The following is a 13,015-nucleotide window of genomic DNA, read 5'->3' as shown; positions in this document are numbered from 1 at the left end:
ACACGATCTGTTATCACCCTGGCTGCTGTGTGGAGAACGACCTTAGACCCACCAATAGTGGAGCCACGGAAACCACGCAGAAAGCATTGCTGCTGCCTTCATCCTGAGGAAAGTTATAGTGACTCCGATTAGGGTGGTGAAAGCAAAGATGGAAAGGGGTGGAGAACAGAGAGATCTTCTTGGAAGTAGCACTACCTTTATTCAGCACTTAGTGCATCCATTCTGCCTTGTATTACATCATCAGGAAGGCAATATGGAACAAGCTAGCCTGGATGATTCAGATCAAGTTAATTTTGAATTCTTGTTCCCCCTCTTAGACTTTGTGACTTTGGGCAGGTGACTTCCATATCTGTAAATTCCAGATAATTATAATTAATCCCAAGACTTGTGTGAGTACTAAATGCGATGAGTATAAGAAGTGCCATGGGGGGCCGCCTGGGTGGCTGAGCAGGTTAAAGCCTCTGCCTTTGGCTCAGGTCATGATCCCAGGGTCCTGGGATCGAGCCTCGCATCGGGCTTTCTGCTCGGTGGGGAGCCTGTTTCGTCCTCTCTCTCTGCCTGCCTCTCTGCCTACTTGTGATCTCTGCCTATCAAATAAATAAAAATCTTAAAAAAAAAAAAAAAGAAGTGCCATGGGCCTGGGTGTGACACACAGTAGGAGTTTCATAAACTACTTTCCCTTCCTATTCATGTTTGTGTCTTTACTAGGTAGCAAGGTATCCAGCAAAGAGAGGACTTAGGGGACGCCTGGGTGGCTCAGTGGGTTGGGCAGCTGCCTTCGGCTCAGGTCATGATCCCAGCGTCCTGGGATCGAGTCCCACATCGGGCTCCTTCTCCGCAGGGAGCCTGCTTCTCCCTCTGCCTCTGCCTGCCACTCTGTCTGCCTGTGCTCGCTCTCTCCCCCTCTCTCTCTCTGATAAATAAATAAAATCTTTAAAAAAAAAAAAAAAGAGAGGACTTAGTTATTATTTGCAGAACTGAATTAAATGATATCATTATTTGTTTGGGAAGCTAATGTTCCCTCAGAGCAGTGGTGTGGGTTTTTGTTTTGTTTTTTTTTTTTGGTTTGTTTGTTTTTTAAGGGTTGTGTTCATTTATTTGAGAGAGAGAGTGAGTGAGAGAGAGAGCACACAAGCCGGGAAGCTGCAGAGGGAAAGGAAGAAGCAGGCATCCCTGCTGAGCAGGAAGCCAAATGCAGGGCTCGATCCCAGGACCCCGGGATCATGACCCGAGCCAGAGTCAGATGCTTAACTGACTGAGTCACCCAGGTGCCCCAGAACAGTAGTTCTTAACTCTGTTTTAAGCCAGAGAACACTTTGAGTTTCTGATGAAAATTGTATGTAGTCAGTATTTTGAGTACAATTTCAGTGGGTTCATGACTCCTCTGAAATACATTCATAATCATTGCTTTAGAACCATAGGACAGCCCTGAAACATATTTGTTATTGTTTTTAAATTATGACCTTGGCAAAAAATCTTAGTTTGGAATAATCATCTACTTAGCTGTATCCATTGACATATCCCAATACAAGTCAAGAATTTAACCTGTTTTACATTTAAATCCCAAAAGTCTGTTCAAAAAATTAAAGATGAGGCAACTCAAGATCTGTCCAAAATAATATTTGTGGAATTGGTTTTAAGGAAATAACCTTTTGGGATTAGAGTCTGCAGGGCCATTGGCCTGACCTGACCCCTATAGCTTTGAAGCTGACCTGAGGTCAGGCCAGTCCCCCTTCTGTGTTCCTTCATAATCAGTGGTGATGGGTGATTTAAAAGTAATTCTCAAAAGCTAAATGCTGAGACAGTTAAAGAGCTTACCAATAGTCTGATGACCTTAGAAGAATAAACCCAAGTACTGAGATTTCAGATGGAAACGTGATTTCTGGATGGGGTATCACAAAAGGATTTACAATGAGACAGCAAGCTGAAGTCCAGCCCTGAAATAGATAAGGCTTTCATCTTCTTAGAGAGCCCAAAATGACTTGGGGTATTAGGGTGAATCTGATTACTTTTATATATGTAATTTAAAAATGTATTTGGATTACTCTGGATTTGCTGTAAACATTTTTTTTCCAGAAAATGATGTCTTTCTTCCACAAATATAGTAAAAAATATACATGAGATCAAGATCTATGTATGGAATTATGTAGAATTAATTTTCAGCCAACCCACTATAGCCAATTTCATCACCTCCCTAACCAGCGGTCAGAATCCCAGGGGCTGTGGTGGCTAAAGACCCTTTTCCCACAACCATCTACTCCCCACTCCCCAATTTGTTTCTGCTCTCAGTAACTTTAAAGGATTTTAAACCACTGTAATCCCCAGCCTCTTCAGAGAATTTATAGATGTGACTAAAACCTAATCCATTTTGGCATAAAGCTAGAAATTGCTTTGGTGTTGAAATATGTGCAGACATGAGTTTCCTTAAGATCAATGGAATGCTTCTCCCTCCTTCTTTCAGAATACCTTGTGATGCCCAGAAGTTTATATAAGGGTTTTATATACCTGCACATCATGGTATTAGAGATGTTAAATGGTGGGAAGACTTAACAGATCATCTGGTCCTTGTATGTGCCAGAATAGCATGGTTTCTTATAACATACTGTCTGGAAATCTATTCTAGCTGCAAAAGCCTCTAGCCATCCTGTTAAGTAATGCTATAATAATCTGGAGCTAGGGCATCTTCCTTGACATTGAGTATATACTTTCTCCCCAAAATTTCAGCCATATTTTTAAAAACCCCTTTTGACAGCCCCAATTTATCAATTTTCTTTCTTGATTTCTGAGCCCTTTAAGGACTGGTTTCAAATAACAAAAGACTTTTTTTTTTTTTTTTAAGTATACAAAGCTTAAATAACATGTTTTTGAGCCATCACAGATTTTCTCTGGTTATGAGTCTGGATTCTGTGGTAGTTATCTTTGTGTACTGTCTAGCTTTTACTAATTTTTTTCCTGTGACAAATCTCAAGACTATTTCATATTTTGAATATGAGAACAGAAATGCTAGTATGAATATTTAAAACTTGGGAATTTTAGGGTAGTTTACAATAAGAGTAAGACAAATAAATATGCCAATTTAGAAAATTTTTTAGATAAATAAGATGACTGATGAAAAAGGATTGAGCTGTGCAATCTCTGAGAAGATTAGATTCTGCAAAATATATTTCCTAGACATGTTCAACCATAATCAGTTCTTTCATTACATTCTCCTGTCAGAATTAAATCCTCAAAAATTGTGGGGAAAAGAAGGCAGAGAAAAATGTAGAAAGCATTTTGAAGTTGTATTTTGCCTTTTGTATTGAGATTTCAAATGGTGACCAAAGCAACAGTGTTGCTTGCCTGTGATGTGGCTGGAGGCGCCTGGGTGAGTGGAGGAGGTGGATTGTGCATTTCAAAATTTATCTCTGACCCACCACTTCTGCCTCCTCTTCCATTTTGATGGCTGTGTGGATTTTTCTTAGACACAGAATTTATAGGTTCTTGAGCTAGCAAGGTTATTGCAAAAAGAATATCTTGGTGGCTGAAACAAGAAGAGATTAGGAGAAAGAAAAAAAATGTAAAAGGAATTCATAAACTCAGACATCAAACCTGAAGTATGTATTTTGCCATTCTGTTCACTATTTTATAAGACCAAAGATAAAGGAAAGAGCCTATCAACTTTATGGCCAATAATTGATTTTACTAGGATTTTTCTTCCTCTTTGTAAAAATCTCTAAAGAGGAGGAATTGTGTTGGAGCAAAAATTGAAAGCTAAATAATTACTGCCATATTATTATATAAAGAGACCCTTTATTCAGATAGCTGTCTGAGACTTCATTCTATCTGGTGTATTTTTAAATCTCCCATAAATATTTTAAATCCTTTGAGAACAGAAGTTTGGTAGTAGAAGCCCAAGTTCTATATTTCTTGTTAAATGTTTCTTAAGTCCTGTTCTTTCTCCAGTATAGAAATTATTTCATAATTTCTAAGATATTTTCTCAATATACTTGCTTTGAGTGTTAAATATTTCAGTTGACACTACCCTCTGTTTTCTAGCAGAATGGTTATTTCTGATAGGCTAACTGATGGCCAGAAAGACAAGGTGTAGTGAAAAGAATCTGTGGTATGAAATGAGATCTGTTTGACTTTCTTTTTACACACTTGACCTTGAGTCCGTCATTAACCTCTATGAGCCTCTGTTCCCTCCACATGATGGAGATGGTAGCATTCTGCCTACTGTTAGGAAGTCAGCAAATGGAAAAGAAATCAGCCAGGTCTTAGTTTCTATTTACTAGACAGGTTTTCCCCTGTTGGCAAACTGTACCATGTCACTCAGAGAAGGGAGGAACTGTGTTTCCAATCTCCCCAATATGTCAGATTTCCCCTTCTGATTGCACAGGAGCAGCCCAACATCACGATGTTGCAAATTACAGGAAATTTATAATTCTCTTTCTCACTTGACTAAGGCAGCCTAGTTTGTCTTGTCACAGTGTTTTCCTTTTTTTTCATTTCTCCCAACCCTGTAACCACAGTTACCAGAGCCACATTTGGATCTGGTTGGCATTCATAATACTGTCACTCAGGGATTTCAAAAAGCCACTGGTCACGTGTCAGCTCCATGAGCCTCTGGGGAAGGTGTCCAGTGCTACCCCTCTTCTAAATCCCAGCTTTTTTTCCTTCCCTCCTGTCACATAAAAGTGCAACTGAAACGGCAAGATATTCTTCACAACTCCTGAAGCCTGGCTTTTAAACCAGAGCTTATGTTGCTGAGACTCCGTTCTGTGGGCCCGGCTACTAATGAGGCAGTATGCTTGCTTGGGCCACCCCTCCCTACCCCATTCCCACCCCGGCTCCCTTCCCGACAAGGCAGGGCTTTAGACAACACTCTTGGAAATAGGTTGTGATCCTAGTGACATGTATTTGGTCTGAAATGAAAGGGGGAATAGTCAAGTTTATCTCTTGGATGTTAAGATTCTCTATAGTCTAATACATCTATGATGGGCCATTTGAATCCTGAGAGTAATATTCCTGTGTATTTCTTGAAATGCTTGAATTTGGTGGTGAGAAGATGTAGCTGCTCTTGATATTGGAAGCAGATGATAGATAGTGTGAAAATTCTCTCACTTCTTTCCCGCTGTGTGTGATTGTGATTTTCTGGTTTTCTGGATGTATCTCAAGCCTTCATGTCAATGATATTCTATTTTATGCGATTTCTACTCTCTAGAGCCAGTGTAGTATCATGAAAATGTAGAGAATTAACTTTTTTTCCAGAGCTGCTCTTGTTTTTTTCCAGCTTAAGTAAACAGAAAGCTTTATCTTGTTTCCATCTCTGAGACCCAGAGGGCTGAGTAAATACTGCACACACTGAAATAAAGAAATCGAGCTTGTGCTTGGAATAATTGAATTGCAAAGTGATACACAGATGAGTAGGATTATGAATATTGAACATCCACTGTATTATCTACATCTTTTATTTTCTGTGTTCTAATGTTTAGACATCTAGGATTTTGCTGACCCTGGAGGGGCTGCCCCTCCCAGGGTGAGCCGGTTCCTAGAGACAGTGAACAACTGGCCTGAGAGCATGCTGGCTAAATACAAACCAGAAAATGAATCCGGAGCCCACACCCCAACCATCTCCTCTCTCGGTTCCTACACTGGGCCAGTACCTCCCATCTCCTGTCACCCCAGGGCCAGGTACCAGGCAATTAAGGACACCCTGGAACCTGCTGAAATTACTCAGACTAGCCAGTCTTAAACTGCTTGCCCTGCGTCACATGTTCCTTTTCATGGAAACCACAGTAGAGGCTCTTGCCCTTAGGTCCTCCTTCTCTCTGTCTCCTGATCAACCCCAGTGCTTCTCTGTGGGGCCCACCATAGTGTGACTTGCCCCCTTCTCTTGAGAACTGTGAGTAACAAACTGTTTTTTCTATAGCAAGCATCTTCTGATTTGTTAGCCTTACTATATCTCAATTTTTCTATTAATACATTACATTTTAAAACACCCATAAATATCCATATACTGTATAGTACTGTTGTTGTGCCTCCAAGATGCTACTAGATGATGTTGTTTCTGTCTTTACATATGGTATAAAAATCGAAATTGCATACTTAAGGACAGGATTTTTTTTTTAATTCCTCAGTGACATGAAAAAAATAAGCCTTCAAGAAAATATTTCAGAGTAAATTGATTTGTTGTCAAGAATCCTGGGAAGTTTGGTGAATACACACAGCTTGTTTTTCCTTTTCTGCCAGTTTTGGGGTCTATCATTATTCACCTGCTGCTCTGCACTACTAGGATTATTGGTATTAAGTAGCTGATAGCTCAATCTGCATTTTTATTTTGATTTTATTTGTGTACCAGATAAAAGCCATTTCTGACTGTGCAAAGTTTAAAAGCTTTATGAGGAAGAAATGGATTAGGTAAGCTGAAAGCATTACCATGAAACCTTTCTAATTAAGGTTTATAAGGAATAAATGTGAGATAACTATAATCTATTTTTTCTCCTCTCCTCCGCAAACACTCATAATAATAGAATAATGACAGGCTTCAGGATAAGAAAACTGGAACATGAGAAGGACCTGATATTTTTTTCTTTTAGTTCAGAACTTACAAATTAGTAGAGTCCAAGTTTAAATAATTTTTTTTTTATCAGCTGTACTAGAGTTAATACTTCATTATAAAATGAAAGAAAGTTATACAAAACTGTGTGACCTACTACTGAGCTTTATAATGCCCAAGTCACAGAGAGACTCTAGGCCTCTTTCCATTCCTATATTTTGTATGGCTACCACTGCCTACAGTCCCACCAGGAGGTACGGAAGACAGTATTAGGCCTTGCTGTGAACAATCCACATGTCCCAGTTGTATGGGAAATGACTGACAAGTACTACAAATGACCACTAGGAATCTAAGTAATGCGAATTGAAATAACAGTGGGATATTACTTTTTTAACTATTTTAAAATAACTAAAGATTTAAAGAAACACTTAGTGGTTGTAAGAAATGAGGACTTTCTTAATCTCGTTGTGAAGGTGTAAATCGTATTATACCACTTTCTGAAGGCCAATTTTAGTTATACAGCAAAGTCTCTCTCAACTGAACACCATTTAACCAACTTGCCAATCTGGTAACCAACCTTTTCCCTCTGTAAAACCTCCTGACTGATGCTTACCTCCAGCACCTAGAAGGCTCTTCCCTGCTCTGCCTGCATATTCTCACTTCCACTTGTTGAACTCTATGCTCAACATAAGTCAGGTACATTTCTTCCAAGAACTGTGCATTGCATGGTAATGTTACTGATCATGGTTTTTTGTTTTGTTTTGTTTTGTTTTTTGGGGGGGGTTGTTAGTCACCACACAACACATTTTTGGTTTTAATGTAGTGTTTCAAGATTCATTGTTTGCATATAACACCCGGTGCTCCATGCAATACATGCCTTCCTTAATACCCACCACCAAGCTCACCGCCCCCCCAACTCACCTCCCCTCTAAAACCCTCAGTTTGTTTCTGGGAGTCTGTCATGGTTCATCTCCCCCTTCAATTTCTCCCCCTTCACTGTTCTTTTCCTTCATGATATAATTAAAGAACTTTAAGCTTCTATTTTTTATGAGAGTGAATAAAAAGCTTTTTTTCTATGATAACTAAACTAAATGCTCAGAAAAGACCAAATAAAATTTGTTCACTAAAAAAGAATTGTTGAATAATATTCCATATAATATGTATTAAATATTTTATAATATAATATTATATGTTAATATTCCATATAATATATGTATCACTTTTTTATCCATTCACCTATTGATATACAATACATATATTATATGCAATAGGGTCATTACCAGTTTCTGGCTATTATCCATTCACCTATTGATATACAATACCTATATTATATATAATTGGGTCATTGCCAGTGTCTGGCTATCATAAGTAGAGTTGCTATAAATATTTATGTAAAAGTTTTTGTGTGGACATATGCTTATTCTTTCTTCATTCTTAGCCTAGCTGAGAAAGTGGGGCATATCCAAGAGATATTGATATCATCATGAATGATATACTAAGCTTTGTCTTACATTAATTTTCAGAGCCCCTAACTTTGGCTTTTATGCCACCTTACAGAATGAAGAGAGGTGTTTCTGTCTCCATTCTACCTTCTTACAGCACCATGTCTTTTGGTATCACTTGGTATAACCCCGACTATAACCTGTAACCTGTCATTTTCCCAACTTTCTTAACTCCTTCACATTTTAATATACTGACAAAATACTGCCTAGAAGTCAGTGTACCTTTGCATTAGAGTAGCATTAGAAATTGTAACATAGACATGTGTCAATGTTATGGTTATGAGATTGATACTACACTCAGCTCCTGGAGGTGACCTTGAATAGTTTAAGCCAATCTGCACATTAAATCTCATCTTTTTTTTTTTTAAGATTTTATTTATTTACTTGAGACAGAGAGAAAGAGAGAAAACTCTTTAATGAGAGTGGGGAGGGTCAGAGGGAGAAGCAGACTCCCCGCTGAACAGGGAGCCCGATGTGGGACTCAGTCTGTGATTCCAGGATGATGATCAGAGCTGAAGGCAGTCATTTAACTGACTGAGCCATCCAGGCGCCCCTAAATTACATCTTTTAACAGAGAATAGATTTGGAATGAGAACTTGAAAACCTGTAAGTCTTGGGGTATCTGGGTGGATCAGTTAGTTTAGCGTCTGCCTTCAGCTCAGATCTTGATTCCCAGGGTCCTGGGATTAAGCCTGCACTGGGCTCCCTGCTCAGTGAGAAGCCTGCTTCTCCCTCTCCCACTCCCCTATTTGTATTCCTTCTCCCACTGTCTCTCTCTCTGTGTGTCAAATAAATAAAATCTTAAAAAAAAAAAGATTTAATTAACAACAAATAAAACTTAAAATTCAGTTTCTCTATCTCATTAATCTGATGTCAAGTGTTCAATAGCCATATGTGGCCAGTACCTGCTATACTGGAAAGTGCAAATGTGGAATAGGTCTCCTCATGGCAGAACGTTGTATTAGACAACATCACACAGAGGCAACACTGTCAAGGGCTACCGTTCTTTAGGAACAAAGATATGGGACGCCCTACTGGATAAGGAGAACTGATTAGATGAGGTATTGGCTTTCATCCTGGAATTATTCAATGCCTAAAATGTTGATAATAAAAGCCTGGTTCATGCTCATGAGTAAAGTGTCCACCAGTGTCTATTCTCACTTACAAAATCGCCCACTGGGATTTATGGGTGGCAAAGACACAAATGACTAAGCTACCCAGGTGCCCTGCTATTTTAAATCTTAAATAGACACTTATTAGATTAAAAAAAAAAAAGCTACCTGTGCATGGGTTAAACTTCAAATTTTCCTGTTGCAGTTGCCTGTGCATGTGTCTTCATCACACCTAAAGGCAACTGATCACATAACATTAAAATAACCATAGCACTGTATTTAACATCTTACTTATACTTAATACATTGTAGAAGAAGAAAAAATCTAGCATGAATTTTTGCTTTCCATTGTGAATCATCCATTGAAATCTTCTAATGAAGTATAGCAGACCTACTCTGAAAGAAATGCTAAAGGAATTCTTAAGGCTGAAGCAAAATGGTACCAGAAGTAAATCTGGATCTTTAAAAAAAAAAGCAAAAACAAAAACAAAACTGGATCTTTAGAAATGAATGAAGAACATCAGAAATTACAAATATCTGAGTAAATATAAGTGACTTTTTTTTCTTGAATTCTCTAAAAATACATACGACTGTTTAAAACAAAACATTGTTACATTGTCCAGGAGCTGAGTGTAGTATCCTGAATTCTCTAAAAATACATATGACTGTTTAAAACAAAAAATTATAGCATTGTCTTATGGGGTTTTTAGTGTTTGTAGATATGATGCATATGACAGTAGACTCATAAAAGATATCTGGGGATGGGCAGGTTAGAGGGCCTTATGTAGTTTCAGGATTTCTGCATACTAGGAAGTGGAACCATGTTCTTGCTATGAATGTTTGGCATGTGTATTATAATCCCCAGAAATATACTAAAAGAAGCAATAATAAAAGCATTAAAGCAGTATACAGCCCCAATAGATAAAGTATAATATTGCCTTAGTTCAGGTCCAAAAATAAGATAGATGGAGTGACTTAAACAAGAAACGTTTATTTATTATAGTTCTGGAGGCTGGGAAGTCCAAGATCAAGGTGCCAGCAGATTATGTGTCTTGTGATAGGACTTTTTGTGGTTTATAAACAGCTCTCAGCCAAGACAGAGGTCATCTCTCTAGTGCCTCATATAAGAGCACTTATCCCATAACAAGGGGTCCACTCTCATAACCTAATTACCTCCCAAAGACCTTGTTTTTAAATACTATCACATTGAGGATCAAGGCTTCAACATAAGAATTTTGGGAGAACACATTTAGTTCATAGCAGAAATATTTAAAAATATTCAAATAATCCAAAATAAAGGGAAGAAGAAGAGGAGGGACAAACAGAAAACAAATAATAAAGTAATAGACCTAAATCCAAGCCATATCAATAATTACATTAAGTATTAGTGATCTAAAACACTAAAATTGAAAGACAGAGATTATCAGAATGGACAAAAGCAAGACTCTAACATGTGCTGCTCATAAGAGAAGTACTTTAAATAGAAAGACACAGCTCTGTTGAAAAATAGAAAATATATACTCTGTGCAAAGTAAGGGTATACTCTGTGCAAAGTAAGGATATACTCTGTGCAAAGTAAGGATAAGAAAACCAGAGTGGTTTTGTTCATGTCACATAAAATAAACATAGAGTCAAGGAATATTAGCAGAGATAAAGAGGGATGTTTCATTATAAGAGAAGGGATAAATCATCAGTAGACATTATAATGTGTCTGGGCCTAATAACAGAACTTCATAATACTAAAAGCAAAAATTGACAGAATAAAATGGAAAATAGGCAATTCCACATAGTATTATATTTAACATTCCTTTTTTAGCAACTGATATAGCATCTGGAATTTAAGAATATCAGTAGACATAAACAATTTTAGCAACACTATCAATTGCCATGATCTAATTGAAATTTGTAAGACACCATTTTTAGAATTGCAAAATAAACTTCTTTTCACCCAAAGTACGTTCTTCAATACCAACTATATGTTGGACCATAAAACAAATTACAGTAAGTTTAAAAAAATTAAAATCATACAAAGTATATTCTCTGAAACAAGTCAGAAATAAATCAGTAGAAATAATCTTATTTCAGAGGAAACTATGAATATTTGGAACTTAAAAAGAACCCTTCTAAATTATTCATAGGTCAAAGGAGAAATATATGAGAAACTAGAAAATATTTTGAATTGAATGGTAATGTGGCTTATTAAGATATGTGAGTAGAGGAAAAATAGTTTTAAGTGCCTGTATTTTTAAAAAAGAAAAATATAAAATCAGGGAGGAATAAATTAAACCAAAAATAAACCAAAAGGAGGAAATAATAAAGATAAAGACAATACTTAAAAACAACCCAAAAACTAGAAATAAGCAATGAGGGAAATTAACAAAGTCAGATAATAGTTCTTTGAAAAGATGAATTTCAAAAACACTTAGCTGGACCAATCAAGAGAAAAGAGAGACACTAATCATCGATACCAGAAATGAAAGACAGATTATTACTTCAGAGTCTACAGACTAAAAAGATAATAAATGAAAGACCTCAAACCATTTTTAGAATTCAATTTTGTATCTGGGAAATCATAAATAGAAATAGTAATATTCAGTAAACAAGTAAGGATTACTCTGTAGATCCTTTATTGAATCAAAAGATTTTTAGTCTACTATGTGCTTAAAATTTAAACCATGAAACTAAATTATAAATGTAACTGAACCATAATATCTAGATTTTAAAGGAGCGAGGAGATCTTATTTTTTACTTTTTAGGTGAGCAAGTCACAAAAAAGAAAATTAAGATTTTTTTTCATCCTATTCTTTTTTTTTTTTTTTTAAAGATTTTATTTATTTGACAGAGAGAGAGATCACAAGTAGGCAGAGAGGCAGGGAGAGAGAGAGAGGGAAGCAGGCTCCCTACCAAGCAGAGAGCCTGTTGCGGGGCTCCATCCCAGGACCTTGAGACCATGACCTGAGCTGAAGGCAGATGCTTAACCCACTGAGCCACCCAGGTGTCCCATCCTATTCTTCATTAGGATCAGAGTTACCTTACGCACTGTCATCCACGGTAACATTCAAAAAAAGTTTAAAGGAGAATTGCATGTGTGTCCACTAAACACATTCTATAACAAAACCTTTATTTCAGGAAGGAGTTGGAATGTTCCAAGTAAAACTTCCCTGGGTACATGTATTTGAAGTTTTAGAGCAAGGGGGAAATATTCTTAACAAAATCAATCAAATAATCAGCCAAATAACTATAGATCCATATCCAGCTAGTATTAGCTGAAGAATAATTTCAAAATATTAGAGTTATATCTATGCTTTAATTACTTTGACAGTATACTATAAACAAATATATTTTCATATGAAAATATTCATGAAAAAACAAATCTATATTTCATAGTGTCCAAGTAGGAAAAAAAAGAAATCATTATTATTATTTTTATATGATGCATATGGTCTTATTCTTATCATATTTCAAAATTTCATAAAAACGGAAGTATAATAATGATTCTTCAGATCTTTCTTTTTGTTCGTGTTTACTTTTGTTTTGTGGGAACTTGGTTCTTATTCCAAAGTTGCTTTATTGGCTTCTTTTTTCTTATTGTAAACAGGAACAATCTGGTACCTATAATACTTAAAGGAAAGATATTTGGTAAGTGGATTTCGACATCAGTTAATATGGCTGAATGAGCAACTACAGAATCCTTTTTTTGCTCTCAAAAACCAGAAATTTGAATGAAATATTTTTTAAATATTAAAACATACTTAATATTTTATTAATATACAAATTAAATATGACACATATTAAAATATTTAAAATAAATACCTCTGTTTAAAAGGAATATTAGCAGAATTTCCATATTCCAGGAACACTAAA

Source organism: Mustela putorius, unplaced genomic scaffold (genome assembly GCF_011764305.1).
Source record: "Mustela putorius furo isolate JIRA1106 unplaced genomic scaffold, ASM1176430v1.1 tig00003942_pilon_pilon_pilon, whole genome shotgun sequence".
Classification (NCBI taxonomy): Eukaryota; Metazoa; Chordata; class Mammalia; order Carnivora; family Mustelidae; genus Mustela; species Mustela putorius.
Note: the sequence above shows the minus strand (reverse complement) of the source record.